Source organism: Lonchura striata, chromosome 8 (assembly GCF_050655825.1).
Source record: "Lonchura striata isolate lonStrDom1 chromosome 8, ASM5065582v1, whole genome shotgun sequence".
Classification (NCBI taxonomy): Eukaryota; Metazoa; Chordata; class Aves; order Passeriformes; family Estrildidae; genus Lonchura; species Lonchura striata.
In genome coordinates this window covers 15,260,001-15,277,794 of record NC_140710.1, presented here as the reverse complement: position 1 = coordinate 15,277,794, position 17,794 = coordinate 15,260,001, and the positions used below count along the sequence as shown (strand labels likewise).

At 41.2% G+C, this 17,794-nt stretch overlaps 1 protein-coding gene across 29 annotated transcripts in view; it reads left to right on the top strand.

Annotated features, from left to right (window-relative positions):
- Nucleotides 1-17,794, top strand: part of LOC110468626 (uncharacterized) — a 511,599-nt gene that overhangs the window by 472,248 nt on the left and 21,557 nt on the right. For all 29 annotated transcript variants that reach the window (XM_085585862.1, XM_085585865.1, XM_085585866.1 and 26 more), the window contains 4 exons: nt 4,051-4,161; nt 5,497-5,599; nt 15,434-15,485; nt 15,983-16,090. The gene's annotated coding sequence lies outside the window, so the exon portion shown is untranslated. The remainder of the gene's footprint in view (nt 1-4,050; nt 4,162-5,496; nt 5,600-15,433; nt 15,486-15,982; nt 16,091-17,794) is intronic.

The following is a 17,794-nucleotide window of genomic DNA, read 5'->3' as shown; positions in this document are numbered from 1 at the left end:
ACAGACAGCAAAAAAGCTAAGTTACAAATTAAAACTTCCTATTCCTTTCTAGAACTACTGATCTTCTGATAAAATTTTCAAAATTTGAGATGAGTGGCAAATTTTTCAGCGAATCCAAGGGAATGAGAATAGGGATGGTCAGCTTAGTAAGAGAAACCAAGGCACCAGGTGAGATGACTGCCTTGTGGGAGAAGAGATGGAGGGGTGAGGGGAGGGAAGAAGGCAGGCTGGCTCATGGAGGTGATCTGACTGGCAGCAGGGCATGCAGGGGAGGGAGACACTGCTGCCTGTCAGGATATATCCAGAAGCCATAAAACTGGTGCTGAGGGTGAGCTGCTGGAATCGTCTGTCTGAAAAGAGAAGGGCAAAGAAGGAGAGCAGTAAAACTTTGGGTTTGGCATTGTGGGTGGCAGAGAGAACAGGGCTCCTTGTGCACCCACCCTGCTTCTAGGTAGGGCAACCTGGCCAGAGCTCCAGGAATGAGGGGGGTTCGCTGTCTCAGTTCATGACATTGTGTTTAAAAAAAAAAAAAAAAAAGGGAGAGAAGCCTAAATCTCTTACTGCTTGACTGGGCAAACAAGAGCTTAACAATGAAGGGAAAGTCTTTCTACCTTCCCCCAAAAGCAGCTAACCTTCAGCCAAAGACTTTACTTGGGGCTTTACTGGAAGCCACCTCTGCCCCATGGGTGACACCCCCTGTCTCTGCTTGAGCCTGGGAGGGCAGTGAGAGTGCCAAGCACCTTTGAGCCATGAGGGGGACATTGAGGAAGGAGGAAGCTTTGTGCCAGTTAATTAGCAGCCCTTTGGTGGTTTCTGCAGCCCACAGTAACCTTCATAAGACCTGCAATGAAGGAGAGATATTTGGGGTTATATGGTTGAGGCTGGAAGTAGATTTATTTGAGCTCTTCTTTCTTTGAGCATCGAGTTCATTGTTCTTCCAGCTCCCTTTGGAGACCGTACCATTCACTGTCCAGGCTGGGCAGCCCAGAGTCAAAAGGAAAGGAGCCTTTTGCCCATCATTGTCACATAAATCAGAGCCCAAATCTGTAAAATGTGAGAAAATGAGAGATTCGATTATCCATATGGATCACTCTGGATTTATTCCAGATTGCTTCATTAATAGCAATCAAAGACATCACTTTAATGGATTTTTTATCCTCAAAATTATGATCATGGGGAATTTGTTCTGGCTATTGGTTTTGAAAAGGCTTTTGATTCTCTTCAATAGCCTTAACTTATTTCAGATTTAGGTAACAGTAGGATTTGGTCTTAAATATGTTAGATAGGTCAATCTCCTTTATTCAAATCCACTGTTATGTTAAAACTAATGACCACAGTTTGAAGATGATTTATATACTGAGGCTTAGACATGAGAGTCTTTTTTCTCTGATACTTTTGCTGTTACAGAGGAGCCTTTGTTTTGGGAGAAGTCATTGTTTTTAAGGGAAAAGTCAGTGATGTTTTCTATTTTGCCCTTAGTTGGAGGATATGTTATTTTTTTAATGAAGATGTTCTTTAATGAAGATTATGCTGGAAGTCACTGAATGATGTTCATGTTTCTTCTTTGTTAATTGGGGTAAAACTCTTAAAGCCATTAGGTGATTTAAATGTAGCTCTATTTCAGCAATATCCTTTATTGGATCCCCCATTATCCTTTAAACATCTTGGTGTGCAAGGGGATAAAATTAGAATGAATTTGTTTGCTTTAAATTGCCAGCCTCTGCTTGATAAAACTATTAGCTATTTAGCTAATTGGGCTGCTCTTCCATTATCATTAATTGGCAGAATTGATACAATTAAAATGGGGGGTTTATCCAAAGTGTGTGTGTTTTTTCCTAGGTATTCCTATCAAGTTTCCTATCATATTCAGGGAGTCCTACATTCTGCAATTAGTTTTGTTTTCAAGGTTAGAGGTAAATTCAAGATTGATTTTGAAACTCTGAAGCTTCTTACAGAGTCAGCTGGACTGACTCCTGCTAATTTTGTTGTTAGTTTTGTCTGCCTCGGTGCAACGTGTTCTGTGATTTAGGCAATTTGTGAATTAGCCCAGCATTATGGGGCTGTGGGGAGTGTGGGGCAGGAGCACACCTGCTTTGCAGAGGGTCAGGGCGAGGCTTGTCCCAGGCTGTGCCCAGCAAGGTGCTAAACACCCATTATTCCCTGGCCCACCAAGTATTTTAACACAGCCAGAACTTTTAAACACACAGGCCCAGTGACTTAGATTAGCTTACTCACACTAGTACAGTTAAACAAAGGCTGCACTTGGTTGGGGCCACAGTAATCATCACCTTGATTTGAGGCTCCCACCAAATCCTTTGCAAAATAGCATCACTTTCAGCTTCCACCTTGGCTCCCAGCTGCTGCTGCCCTCCCTGTGAGCAGGGCAGGACACTGTTTGGAAGAGTCGCTCTGCCAATCCCCTTGTCGTGTGTCCAAAGCATCAAGAAACTGCACTCTGTTCTCCTGCCATCCCTGGTGGACATGCCATCCCTTTTAGGCTGCTAGTACAAATCGTGCTTCTCCCTTCTAATGCTATGATTCATGTCAGCCATTAGCCTCAAATAAATGAATGGGCTGAAAGAAAATTAAAACCAAATCACGCTTCTGTCAAAGGGAAGTCTTGTTGACAAGCAGGGCCTCTATTGCCAGAATTAGTCATCTGGGTCTGCCTCTTGCACCAGAGACTAAGTAAACCAGAGGATGATTAATTGGGCAGGACCAGGAGGATATTACCCCTCCCCTACAGCTAGCCAGTGGGGGCAGTTTCTAAAATCACACCATGAGGGCAATGGTTACATCACTGAGCACCACGACTACTGCTGCTTCACTTTCACCACCATTTTATGTGGTGCTGGGGTACCACATTTGTTCTTAACCATCCAAACATACCATTTTACTGTGATTTTCTTTATCTTATCTTGCAAGCCATGTAGAGCTGGGTCTATTGCCTTTTAAAGCTGCTTAAAATAATTTCTATCTAGAATATAAAATAGTTTTATGCAAAATAATTTTTTAAAAATGGTTTGTCTGTAAAATAAGTGCAAATATAATAATATATAATTTTAACTAAAAAAAAATCAGGCTCTTTCCTGTAGATTCAATCCAGTACGTGTGTAACATGTTTGAACACTGGAGCAAACTTGATGCAATGCTGCCCTTCTTAATTCATTTGAGTCATTGTCATTTTAGACTATACCAAAGTCATTTCATGAAACACATCATGCTTCATGGGTTAATCCTGATTTAGCTGTGACGCTTTGCTTTTGGGTATTATCTAAATTGTTTTGCCCATCTCTTCTTCATTCATTTTGTCTGTCATGAATATCATTCTACATGGATTTCACTCATACATTTATTTGTATTTAAATTATGCATCTCTTTAAGGAGATAGACCCATCAAGTGATACAATACCTGATGGCACAAAGAATGAGGCATTGTTTACTTTTGCATAAAAAGCCATGAAGATGGAGCACACAGTTTATAGGATACTAATGAATTATTTGGATGGTTGATCTTAAGTCGGACTCAATCCAGCTAAGCTTGGTAGCCAATGCATTTGAAATGTAATGGATAATAGTCCAAGAGCCAAATACATTGCAGGTCTACCTTGCACGGGTTGACCCCTCTTGACAACCGTATTGAGGCACCTTTGCTCTGAGTGCCTGGGGAAGTACCTCATCACAGGCTCACAGGCTGCCTTCTTGCCCCTGCAGGGACAGAGGCTGGCCTTGGACAAGGCTCTAGGCCTTGCACACTCCTTCTGGGGGAACAGAGAGCACCTGAGTCTCTGGGGTCACAAGCTGGCATGTTTCATGAGCACTGAATGAATTCACTGGAATGAAAGTCACCTTGGGCTGAGGAGCCTGTTGCAGCTCCTTCAGGAAGAACGAGTACTCCCACAGTGCAGTTAGAAACCCCACACTCCCACAGACTCCCCGTGACTCAGGGAAAAGGAGGAGGGAGCAGAAACAGAACCCTTAGAGTAAGGATTACCTCACAGCACTAAATGCACTGATCTTGTGTTGTTTGTATTTCTGAATTAATTGCAGTAAATAAGGAGCACCATAGTGGGTCAAATTCAAGTGAAGGAGATGAGAATCAAACCCAGGCAGAGCAGAGAAGCTGCAATGCAGGAGCCAGTCCTCCGTGCAACCTTTAAGGTATATTAGGGCTAAAACCTCCTTCGTGCTAGCATTGCTGTTTATTTGCTTCCATATCAGCTCTGAATTTGGCTTATTGTCACCAGTAAAGAGTCCAGAATAGGGGATATCCTGGGTTGAAACATTACTGTGGCATACAGTGCCTCCTCCTCATTTGGAAGTAGAGATGTAACTCTGTACGTCGTTAACTAAGACAATAATAAATTAATACAATAGTCAAGTAATAGTGCTGTAATGCTTTCATGTATGAATTGGAATGTGAATACTGAGCTTTTCATTTCATGGTTGAAAAATACATGAGTTGACCCAAATATTAATTCCTGTGTTTCAATCATTTACATATAATGGGTCAATAATAATTTCTTGCACAAATGACTTTTCAAATGAGAAGCAGTATATTGGAATGGCCTATCATATTTACAAATATCTCATTGTTATCCTAACTTAGCAGTTAGTATTTAAAACATACTGGACAGGATATTGTCTGGGTCATCTAAAATTCAGATACTATTTTCTTTTATCCATAATTTATAACATTCATAAACCATGGAGTGGCAGGCCTCTGCCCCTGGCAGGCCCACGCCCACACTTTGGAATGGGCATCATTTTCCAGCAACAGTTTAGGAGACCTGACACTTCTTTCTGCTCTTTCCTAACCTTAAAAAGCTCATCCCTTTGAGCAACAATCCCTCTGAAAATCCAGCACTGTCAGAAGAACTAATGGTGAGAGGTTTGAGTTTATTACATCCCAGTATTTCTTTACAGCATGCAATGACATCCAACAAAATGCCTAGGATGTCTTTTTTCAATTACTTTGCAAAGCTAAAATAGTATAAATAATCTTGAGTTTTGCTTACTGGTATTGAACTTAGTCCATCATTTTGGGCTGTTCATTGTTTCATCATATTCTATGTCTTTATTAGCCAGCATATCCCAGCAGAAACCTTTTGTCTTAGAGTAAATGTGTTCAAGTGTTCAAGTACTGAATTAATCAGGGACTAGTGCAACATATATATGCTGCCCAGCAAGATGAATTTACACATCTGCCTTTTCCCCTAATTATAATTCCAGAGGTTGAATGTCAACAGCATATGGGTATATCCTCAAAGAGGCATGCAAACGCACACAAACAGGCACACACACTGTACATTAATCTCTCTTGGCTTATCTGTTGCTGTCTTTAATTTGTATACTTCAAAATTGAGTGGTGAGGTCATTTATTAGACTGTTTCTGTGAATTTTATGTAGTGATAAGAAAGCAGTAACATGCAATTTGTTTTTATAGGACTCACTTTTGTAAGTATGATCTAATGTTTTCTTCCTTTAACTGAACAGTGAGGAAGAGGTGATTTCAGAGCTAACTAAGAGTTAACTGGCTACGTTTCAACTGTCACCATTGTCTTAAATCTACATAGAGAGAGGAGAGAGCCAGAGAGGTGTAAGTACAGCAGGATGCTGGGAAAAAAACATTTGTAAGTAGAAATTTCTCCTCAGAGCAAATTTTTCCAGTTTGTCTTGATTTTTTCTTTCCCTATTTTTTAAACACAACGTGTGATGGAGACGATTGTTATTATCCAAAAGACCTGACTTGCTGGCTCACTGCATCTCTGTTTATGAAATGCCATAACAAAAGTGAGCTCACGCTTGTGTGCTTCCAATGCGTGATGTTCCTGTGTGCCAGATGGGCACTTTCATGACTGTATGAGCGTGGATTATTTCATTTCCTACATCTGGGACTCCAAATGGCTGCACAGAATGCCACAGGAGAGAGGAACAGATCTTCAGCTGGGGAAACCTACCTTCACAGGGGAACCAGCTACATCAGAGGGGATGAGGCAGAAAAGCCCCGAGTGATATCTGAAAGTTCACATAAATCAGGGCCATAAGGGAAACCTTTAGAACCAGGAACAAGACAAAAATAAACAATAAGTAATGTTGGATGTCAGCTGTGCAGAGGGGGGAGGGAAAATAAACCATAAGCAGTTTCTTGTCTGGCCACAGAATATGTGTTTGGAATGCTGTTTTGTATTTCAGCTCAGAAACTCTGCTGTGACCTTCAGATATTGCTGGGTATTACAAGTTCTACAGATAGCCAGAGAGAAATATTCCAAGGAGAGATGGCATATACTGTGCCATGCTAGTTAATGTTGTGTGTGTATTGCTCACAGCCCGTTCCCAAACTGTGACCAGGCAGCCTTGGTAAAACAGTGTGGAATCCTACCGTAATAGTCAGGAATGCTAGTTAGTCATAATGCTGTTGCAGGATTTGGGATAATTAGTTGTTTGTTTGTAGCATAAGAGTGCTTTCTTTTCTTTTCTTTTCTTTTTTTTTTTTTTAAGCTCAAAACAACGAGAGCAGATCCTCAGTATAGTGAGGATCTGGCTCACTACACTTTTGCAGAGTATGTTCCATTTCAGAGACAGCAAACAGGAGGAGATGGGGAGAAGAATTAGCTGTAGAAGAAAATATAGTTAAGTTAGTGACTTTGTTAAGATGAAAGAGAGCAAACCCCCAAAAGAGAACAAATGAAAAAAATAATGAACAAAAAGAAAGTAAGAGTTTGTGACACAAAGTAAGAAAAATAAACAGCAGTTGATTTAACTATTTTGCATAAGATATTTACAAACCACAGCGTATTACTGTTTGCTTTATGCATTTTCACATCCTGCTCAGTTTAAAGCAGTAATTTTCTGCAAGGACAACAGAGGGAAAAAAACGCTTTACACTGCTTATATTAATTACATTTTTTCATTACCCATCATGTTTTCTACAGGCTTGTGTATTATTACTGTAAAATGTAATGAAACAGAAAAAGAAAAAAAAGAATGGACTTCTGGGAAATTTTCCAATTCTTGAAATGCAATGTTAATTGAGTGCTATTTTTAGGTCATCACAGATAGAACTGAACCCATTGCCATCAGAGCACAGAATGGGGGTAGCCCAGGTGCAGCACAAACTCGGTGAGGGAATCAGTTTCTACTAATGGAGAAAAAGAGAGAAACTAACTCGCCAGAGGGTTGGGTTCGTGGCAGTTTGTATTTCTTGATGTGAAGTTCTCAAAGCAGAAATGAAAGGGAAGGATGCAGAGCTGGCAGGGATCCAGGACCCACCATGCCCAGCCATGGTCACTCCTGAAGGAGATCCACTGACTTCTGAATCAGGAGGGCAGAGTAAATGAGAGGCTCTGTCTGGTTTTGTGGCTGAGTTTCAGCTATGGGAGGGAGGGCACTCTGAAAGCCAACGTGAAATAAAGTCTCCCAAAATGTATCAGAAATCCCTTTAATTTATAGATCTCTTAAAAGGCTGCCAAAAAATCAATTATTTTAATTTGTATATAGTGCAGTCATGGACTGATTCAAGTTCTTTTGAAGTATTTTTAAACAGTCATTGAACAAAGGCATCCTCTTTCCCATATGCAAAAAGAAATTAATTGAAAATCAGAATTTCTCACAATCATTTTGATTGGAAGAATAGTGCAATTCACATGGGATTCTGCAAGCAAATCTGAGTCCCCTCACTCAGTCTGTTAACTGGGCACCTTTACTGTCAAGTCCCAAAAATCAGTGTAGCTCTACTGCTCCCTTCATTATCTGCCTTCTCTCCCAAAGAGTGTAGGGAAACTGAGCCCATAACAGGGGAAGTAGTTACTGGCACTTGGGAGTGGTTGGAGGCTCCCTTTGAAACAGAAATGGAAAATCGTCAGTGTGCACTTACCAAGGCCAAAATAATAGAATCACAGAATCTGCTGGGTTGGAAGGATCATCAAATCCGACTCCTGACTCTGCACAGGACATCCCCAAGAGTCACACCCTCTGCCTGAGAGTGTTGTCCAAACGCTTCTTGAGGTCTGTCAGGCTGGTTCTGTGACCATTGTCCTGGGGAGCTGTTTCAGTGCCTGGCCACCCAGTCAACCTCTGGGTGAAGAGACTTCTCCTCTCATGAAACAACTTGAGACCATTCCCTCAGCTCCTGTCACTGATCGCCACAGCACAGAGATCAGTGCCTGCCACTCTTCTTCCCCTCATGAGGAAGTTGTAACTGCAGTGAGGTCTGCCCTCAGCCTCCTCTTGCCCAGGCTGACCTCAGCTGCTCTTTATATGACTTTCCCTCCAGACACTTCACCATCTTCATAGCTCTCCTTCTCATGATCTCTAATAGTTTTATATTCTTTTATATTGTGGTGCCCAGAGCTGTACATATCAGTCAAAGCGTGGCCACACCAGTGACCTCTGTGAAAGAGGAGAGAGCATCCCACTTGCAGGAAGCCAATCTCCACAAAGCTGTTCATTCTCTCTATAGCACTGCACTGCTATAAAAGCAAGAGCCTCGCCCAAACATTTTGGCAGCTGTTCTAAATGGCAGCGTAGCATGTTTTGGAACTACCGAGATTAACCAAAGCAGCTTTCTACCTGCTTTGGCCCCATGTCAGAAAACAGTCATGACCAGGTGGTAGAATTGCCAAGCCAGTTCTCTTTGTTTTAGTGTTAGTGGAGATCTGCTAACCAGCCTCTAGGTATGAGACAACCCTCCACCCATTCTGACCCAGGTCATCAGAGACATTTATGGCAGGATCCTAAACAAAGACACTTAAGCACCCAAATTCCCAAGATGGTCTGGGATCTTTTACCTTGGTACAAACAGTTTGAATTCTAGCCTTTTCTTTATTAGTTAGAAGTTTTGGGTTTTTTTTTCTATGGGTCTGTTAGTCACTTGAAGGTCCAGGCTCATCCATTTTCCAATCTCAGCTCAAGAATTCTGACTGTGCCCAAGTGCCACAAGAAAAACAAGGCATCAGTAGTGCTCCCTTAAGTGTAGCTCACCTTGACCTATACAATAGCATGTGCATCAGGTACCCATTGAGAGCATGTCTTCACTTCTTGCCTATCTTCAATTCACTACCCTTCCTTTAAGTCACATCATCTGTGACTTAAGAAAAATACTCCCTCAGTGTATTTCAACTGTGTCTTCCCACCTATTCTGCAGCAGATATGGCAATGGCATATAAGTGTTATGAATTTGCCTGGCAAGGCTTAGATGGATAAAAAAAAGCAAAGCAAAACACAAACTGAAGAGTTGGTTTGCTCTTCAAACATTTCTAGTGCTAAGATAGAAGTGATAAGTCATAAATATAAGCCAACATGATCTTCTCTTATCTGACACATTGAATTAAGGCTGTTGTGCTCAAAAACTTACAGCAAAATTGACAAACACTTCCTTTTAGGAATGCTGCATCAGAGGTATTAACAAGGCACACACTGCCCTGCACTCACACACAAGGTGTGTGAACTGCGATATTCTTGTTGCAAATCAAGAAAGAAATCCTGCTCCTTCTGACTCTGCTTTTCCTGCCTCCAGGGGTGGTGCCAGCATTTGGACTTCATTTAGTCAAACCAAGTGGCCCCAGCCTGTTGCAACCTCACCATGGGCCTTAGCTCATTATTGGCTTGTCAGCACTAATACTTCATCAAGACCAATCTCAAACCTGGCAGCTATCCCTACATTTGTATCTCACCATGACAGACCCCTTTTTACGTTTAGAATAGAGTTATTCCCCTTTGCTAGGAAATTGGTCTGGATCCACAGCCCTCCGACTGGGAGTCACAATATTTTTCCATAAAGGACCCAGTTTTGCTCTTTCAGAATGATTTGTTTTTCCTTAGCACCCGAAGTTGTTCTGATAGGCTGCAATCCAAAAACAGCAGGGCTCCTTTGCAGGCCAGAGCAGGTAAACTTTTTCTGTAGCAGGGTGACAGGAGCAAGTGGTAGAAAGTATAGAGGAAGCAAAGAGAGCCATGAAACCACAAAGTCTCCTGAAGCATGGGCAGCCTGACCCAAGCCAGCTGGATCCCACTACACCACCCCTAGGGAATGGCTCCTATGTGAGCCAGCCCCTTCACTGCTCCAGCTGCTGAGGAAAGGGCAATAAATTTGTTAATTCCAAGTAAAGTCATTGAATAAATCAGGAAGTCAGTATTCCAATGGCAATTCAGACTTGAGATAATGTCTTAAGAGACAAGCAGTAACTGGTTTCCATGGGAAATTTGCCATATCTTTCACCAGGACTAGGATTTAGCCTATGGGAGTTTTCATTTTTTTCAACTTGATTAGCTGGCACCTGTCCTCTACTGAAAGACAGTCACAGTGCACCTGAAGAACTGTTGTAATAAGCTGGTCAAGGGACTTTGCAGGATGGACCTAAGGAGGCTGCAGTCATTTTACTGGATCAATAGGTGGGATTTCAACAGAGAGAAGGGGTTCAAATATCACTGAAAATTTAACTTCAATGTGTTTGTTTTCTGTTTTAGCTGTGTTGGGAATGGTCTATAGATTCAAATTGTGACTCAGAGCAGGAGAAAAGAGGAGCCATTAATTCCTACTAAAAAATGCTATTCCAGGCCATAGCCCTAACATAAATGAATTTGGCATGTTCAGAGTGGACCATCACTTCCATTATGAGATCAATGGATATAAATTCAGCTTTGGTCATATGAGGCCTCATGCTTGCAGACCATGCATCAAATGTTTATTATTTTTGTTATTATTAGTGCCTTCAAAGAGTTCAGTTGTCTTGATCGAAGGAAACAGCAGGCAGCAATGCTTAAATATGTTTCAGGCTCTGGAATTTTCAAAAACCCTTTTGCTCTCAACTCCCAATGAAAACATGGAGCCTAGAAGCTTTAAAAATCTGAAGTAGATACTGATCTGTATTCAGGGGAGCTCATATATCTGTGAAAATCTGCCTGTAATTTATTCAACAGCCCTGTCGTTCTGGGTCATATTAGGGACTTCACCTGGCACTGCCCTGCAAACTACTCCTTTGCACAGCTCTGGGTAAAACAGAAAGATGTATTATGGCTCTCAACTAAGAGGAAGATGCCATAAGCAATGATGTGTTAGCCAGGATGTTAGAAGATGCCATTGTATACATCAGATGCAGAACTCAGTGGGGTGATTGCAGTTTCTGATTTAAAGGTTTTTGCAGCTTATGAAGCTTCCCACCCTTCTTCTCAGCCTCTGAGTCGTCTCTGTTGAGGATCTGCACTGCTGCAGGTGAAGAAGCCCATCTAGACAGCATGGCCAGCATGCACAGGCTCAAAGGCTTTGCCTGCTACAGTATTGGCACCCAACTCACATCACAGCCAGGATGACTCAGATGCTAAACTGGCTGTCCATACTCACACATGAGACTTTGAAAAGACAATGTATGTGGACCAGCTCCTGAATACTTTTGAAGATATGCCAGCACATGACCTGTGTGGTCCCCTTGCATTCCTACTTAGACTAAATTTGCAAGTAGGCAGTGTTCTCACCCAAGAGGATGGACATTTGTCATCTAATTGATTAAATCTGTGTTATCCACGATGGTGTTCCCAGCCAAACAGTGAAATGCTTCTAAAGCATTCCAAAACAAATCCCAGAATGACCTATGCTGCACCTGCACATAGTTGCTCTGACTCTGCACTCCTGATGGTCTGGGAAGTAAGGTGGGCTTCAGGGCAATCAACTCTGGGCATCAGGGATTTTGTAATAACAGAAAAAAGTGGCTAACTCTCCACTCCCTTTTCTTGGTTGTATGGTGTGAAATGCTGCTGAAGCCAGCAGAGTTGCACAGAGCAGGTAAATATCTCAATATATGTAATATTGATAAAGTTCATAATGTCAGTGCCAAGAGAGTTCAGAGCAGGACTGGCCTCTTGTATTTGCCTCAGTAGATTGCACTTTAGCACTATTGTTTTCATCAGGTTTTTGTTACTTTGTCATTTTCATGGGTATCATCAGAATAAAACTCATCTCCCAACTCCTCAAACCCAAGCATATCCCTCTAAGTTTTGGGGTTCGGATAAAGAGTACCATGCTTAAATTATATCCTTTGCAATGGGGCACTTTGCACAAAAGGCCTACCAAGTTCCCATCAGAAGAGTTAGTTGAAGACTGGGGGACTGGACACACTGGCTGCAGCTAATTTCTCTTTTTCTATTTGTTAACCCACTTTGTCCAAACACTATGAACATTTGGTGCATTTAGTTTTAAATATGTCAAATTCTCCTTTAGGGAAAGATTTCAAAAACCTAAAATCATCTCTTAAGATCAAATTCATTGCCTGAGCTCAGAATTACTCTTCTCTACATAAATAAACCACACACACGTACTTATGTGCTTTGTCTGCACTGCAGGAATTGTCCTGGGATAGCACTGTGGAGTCTGTGGAGCCCTGCTAAAAAGCCTGGCTTTCTGATAATGAGAGAGAGCTGCAAATATTAACACATCGTTGTGGGCAGTGGGAAGCAAGAATGATTATCCCAGAATACAACAAATCTAAAAATAAATTGCCTTCATTTTCACCTATTGCACACTGATGGGGGTAAAACAACTTTAATTAGTGTAACAGGACAATAGCAATGGAATTGGCTTGGTCACAAGATTTTTGCAGGATGACACTGATGGTATTACTATCCAACTTCAAAGATTTGGAAAGATGTGGCTGCTAACACTGGAGAATAGAAACCTGTTTTTCATCAACTAGGCTGGCCTGACAAATTAAGTCTGTGGAGTCATTAGATTAAGATAAGAGCTTATCTCCTAGACTGACATTTATTCAGAGGTTTTTATGCTGCTCAGCTAGTAATTAGTGCAGTTGAATTTTTAACACTGCTTTCTCCAGTTATTTGACAAATTTGAAACATATACAGTTTCAATTAAAAAAAAAAAACTAAAATCCAAGAATGCAATATTATTAGCTTGGAAAGGTTTTAAGAAGGGTTGAGATGATGCTAAAAATCTTCAGGGAGGTCAGAAGTGCTTCTGCTGTTGACTCATTTCCATACACAGATTAAAAGGCTCCATAAACTAAATTTTTAGTCACTAAGCAGCAGATATCTGTAGCAAATCTCTAATTTCGTTCACGCCCATCCATTTTGTAATTCTGCTGCTTTAGAGGGGCAGGAATATGGTGCAGGCTGTGGTCCTGCTCATTAACCCTTGTCTGCCTCGTTCAGCACTCAGATTAGGATTCAGGTGGGGGCAGTTTCAAAAGGAATCTTCTCTCATATGGCTGATTTAATGGGATATGATTTCTTTTTCCTGTCCTAATTTTCTTTTAATAACAGATGGATTGTTCCACAGTAAACCAATGCATTACTTTTGAACACATGTTTTTAAATTGCTTTAGACTAACAAGTGTCACTTTTTTTTAAACAGTTCATTTTGAGTAACTGAAGATCAGAATTGGATTAATAATTAGTGATTAAATGGATGACTATTTGTTTATGAGCTTTGACAGGTTTGTTACAGCTATATCCTGTTGCAGCATTTGTTTTGTCCAAAGTGCAGCCATTTCAGCATCTATGGTTGTTACCTTTAGAAAAACACAGACTCGAGGAGTTCATGGTAGTAAATTGTGGTTCACCCAACTGCTTTAGTTCTGTGATTACTGGCTTTCACAAAAACAACAACAAAAACGACCACTGGTTTACATTTTACACCGTACTGCCCAGACCCTGAACTCTGTGGGCTCAGGGCCAGGGCCATCAGCTGCAGAGGGTGACACATTGTCACTCACCTGCACTCCTGAGCTTGAGGCAGCAGTGGTAGAGCAAGACACAGGCGCTCAGGCTGCCTGGGACCAGGATCTGCATGCTGGTTTTCCATGTCCCTTTCTGTGGGTTTTCGTGGCATTTATATAACCCCAAAGCATGAGAGGAGTTCTAGCATCTCGTAAGTACAACAGGTACTTATGAGTACTTATGGGTACTTACAACTTTCCATGGCTGGAATGGCATGAATGGGAAGTAAAGCATGAGGCAGGGAGTTATTTCAGATCTTCGTACAACCAGGAATGAAACCCTGCTGCTCTACTTTCTGAGCCAGACTCTTGACCTAAACCTGCCCTGACTCCTGTTTCAATTCAGATGCTTTCAGCCCTCTGTGTCTGCTAAGGCCCTTGATGCTACCTATTGGAGATGTGAAACCCTATATATTTTGTGTATATTTAATATCTGTGTAAAATTCAAGCTGTGTGGCAAACTCTACCATTGGATATCCCACCATTCCTGGTCTGGAGGTGAGATCTCAGCTTGTGGTCAGAAGTGCCTAGAGGTAGAGATGGAGGCAATATTTTTGCTCATAAAATTGCTCATAAATGGAAAGAAATTTGCATCAAGCTAAACCACTTGCATCAATCCCCCAAAAGCTTGAAGTACTGGTTTGCTCTCTAAATTGTATCTGTTAATGCTGCCTCTGTTGTCAACCAGGTCATAACTCCTGCATAATTCCCCATATATATCTCACTTCCCAGCAGAGAGAAACTAAACCCCTTTCTGGACCTTAGAAGAGCATGAGGGAGAAACCAAATTTCTGATGCTTTTAGGGAGGAGCATGGCCTCAACAGAGGAAGAAGGAGGTATTTAAATTCAAGCTTCTCAGGATTTGTGGCAGCAGCATCTCTATTTTCCTATATTATTTTACTTTCTTGTGTTGTGCACTGCTGTGTTGTGCATTGCTGCAGAAGCTGGATAGTTTCAGCTCTAAGCTGGCAAGCTTCATCTGTTGAGCTGTTAGACTAAAGGGGAAAAGTTGCCATCACCCAGACACACCAACAGAACCAAAGAAAGTCTTCACCTCTGGGACAAAACCCCAGCTATGTGAAACTATTAACATCTCCTTTTGATGGGCTGGAGATTACAGCATAGATGTTGTCTGTCACAGCTGTCTATCAACAGTGCTGGCTCATGGGGCAGTTCTCTGGCCCCACAGCCTTTTCAGACCTACCCTGCTGCCACCATCCTCGTGTAGCTCCATGAGACATAGCACTGACTTGCCCTTTTGCCTTCAGCCAACAATTTAAAGATGATTGCTGCTTGATGGTGCACGCAAATAAATTAATAGTCTTTGTTCTGGCCGAAGTGTCTTGAGTCTGAGACCTTCACTGGCCCCACACAAAGACAAGGATTGACAGAAGCACTAGCAAAAGAGAAGTCCAAACAGGTCAAGGAAAGGGGCATTGCAGACTAATAAAACCTGTTACTACATGGAGAACTTTGTTCAACTTCTGATGCCAGAAAAGACAGCCTAGACTGGCAGGTAAATCTCCCTGAAAATAGCAGAAATCAAGGTTTGACCAAGGTTAGATGGTTAGACCAACCATATTTATCCCAGGTTACTTAGTAATTATGGAAATACAGTAAAAAGAGAATTGGAGATTTTACAGACGGAAGGTGTCATTGAATGGCAATAACAGTACAACAATGCTTTATTCTGCCCTCCATTTTTCAGTGTCCTGCTCTCAGTGATGGTCGTTCTTCAGCATTTGGCCAAGGTCAGACAGGTGAGAGAGAATTTTTTCTGAAGTTTCTAGTGTCCCTAATAAATTTTTTAAATTACAGTAAAGGGCAATAACTTTTTTTTAATTAGCAGATACATTTTTAGTGTCAACAGAAAATGGTGCCTGTGAATTTGGGTGTTACTCTTATTTTTTATGATTGCTTTTGGCTTCTATATTTGGTGCAAGGGGTAGCCATGTCCCAGAAAAAATATGCTTGCACTTTTTAACTGAATTCCATAGGCTGAAATTTATCCATGGTAAATGTTTCACAGTACAGTAAATTATGCAGGATGTTCTACACAAACATCCTTTACTCTCAGAAATTAAGGTGAGCACTCAGTAGCGCAAGTACATGGTATAGTCATCCAATTGTTTGTGTTTCCCCCAGGAATTCAACACTTTTCACAAATAACTACACTTTACAGTTCCATAACACAAGTGCTATTACCCCACTGGACAACCACAAAGGTAAGGTGAACACTTCTCATTCTGTTTTGTAGGTACTTAGCACTTAGGAAATGCAAGCTCAAGGCAGGGTGTGAGGAGCATCTTCTCTTACAGAAGTCTTTCTGGAAAGCCAATGGAAATTATTTGCTCAAATATTAGTGGTAAGTCAAGCGGTCAGTGGCCAATGTAGCCATTGGGTTGGCGGGTTCCCTTGCTCCATGGTAAAGTCCCTCTGCAATAGCCCAGCCTCTCCCTGGTTTGTTTTTCTGTTTCATGTTATTAATTAAACCCTTTGCTATGACATGCCATTGCCAGTGTGCCAAATCCTGAGCAAATCACATCCTCTGTTCTTCTGTTGCAGATTTGTGAGATAATCTATTATAGATTAATCATTTCAGTCTTATGGTGCAATGTCAAAAATAAATTGGGGTTATGAAGCTGGAGGGGAGCCACTTGGGGGTCGTGTGCTCTCCCTGACGTTCCTTATTTGACTTTGAAAATAGCGTCATGACAAGATTTTTGAAGCTGATTGTTACCCCACAGAATCCAAATCACAAGGTAAAAATGCTGTGGAGTAAGTTTTCATCTTCACAAATATCAGCTCAGTGTTGAACTGTAAACGATTTTCAAGCTATTGCCTTCCCTCTCCTCACAACATGAAACATATCTGGGCTGATCCATTACATCTCTTTAGAATATAAGATGGCAGAAAAATAAACAGAATAAAATAAAAAGCCAACCCCTTTTAAGGACTGACTATCTGCTGGAGATGGAGGTATCCAACACAGAAAAATAATACAGGCCAGGAACACAGCCAAATATACTGTAAGAAAATATTAATTTGCATAACTTTAAATATTCTCTAACATATCATAAGATCCCAAATGTTGAACAGTGAGTAATTTGTCTAATACTGCTGTTCTTGTTGCTAATACTGCAGTTCTTGTTGCCCTCCCAGCTGAATCACAGTAAGTCCTTGGTGTCTCCAAACCAGAGCAAGGGTTAGTGCATACAGAGTCACTCTCCTCCTTAGCTTCCTGGTCTCTTCTGCAGGACAGGAAGATCCATAATCCTCTCTGAATTAGGTATGAACTGAGAAATGAGATATTTAGTTCTATCTGTGCTGCCATGTACCATCCACCTTGGCAGCAAGGCTTCATTCTGCCATCAGTTATTGAATGCAGACCTACAGTGACTTCATGACATGCTTTACCTTCTGAGGGATGGCAGAATATTGTGGGGAATACAAGGAATGGAAAAGCACTATTTTTGTTACAGTTTCTTTTGTTTGCATGCAAGTAAATCAAACCAGACTCCATGCTGAGTGATATATCATATAACCCTTCAATGTGATATGTATCCAACGATTTGTTTTTCACTATGGTAGCTTTTCACAACCCATAAGTCAGATGGAAGGTAGAGAGATTTCCTAGCTTGAAATGCAAAGTGATTTTTTTTAAAGATATGCTAGGGATTTTTTTCCCTACCAAGAATAGTTACGGAAGAATACAGATGAAAATATGTGCCAGAGCATATTCACTAATGATTTACTCAAAATATGTGCCAGAGTATGTTCACTACTGATTTACTCAAAAGATGTGATGGCATCCAGAGTCCCTTACAGAGTTCTTCTGAGCAATTAATGCATTAGAAGTGTGCATTCAAGCAAAATAAGATACTAGTAATAAGATAACCAACAGAAGAAAATTACTAGCATAGTGCAAATCTGAATTGGTTTGAATGTATCCATCCCTAGGTCTCCATCCAAGACCTGTCTTTTGTATTCAGTGGGTAACTATGGTCATATTTCCAGCTCACAGTATATTCTGAGTTGGAAGGGACCCACAGGGATCATCAAGTTGAAC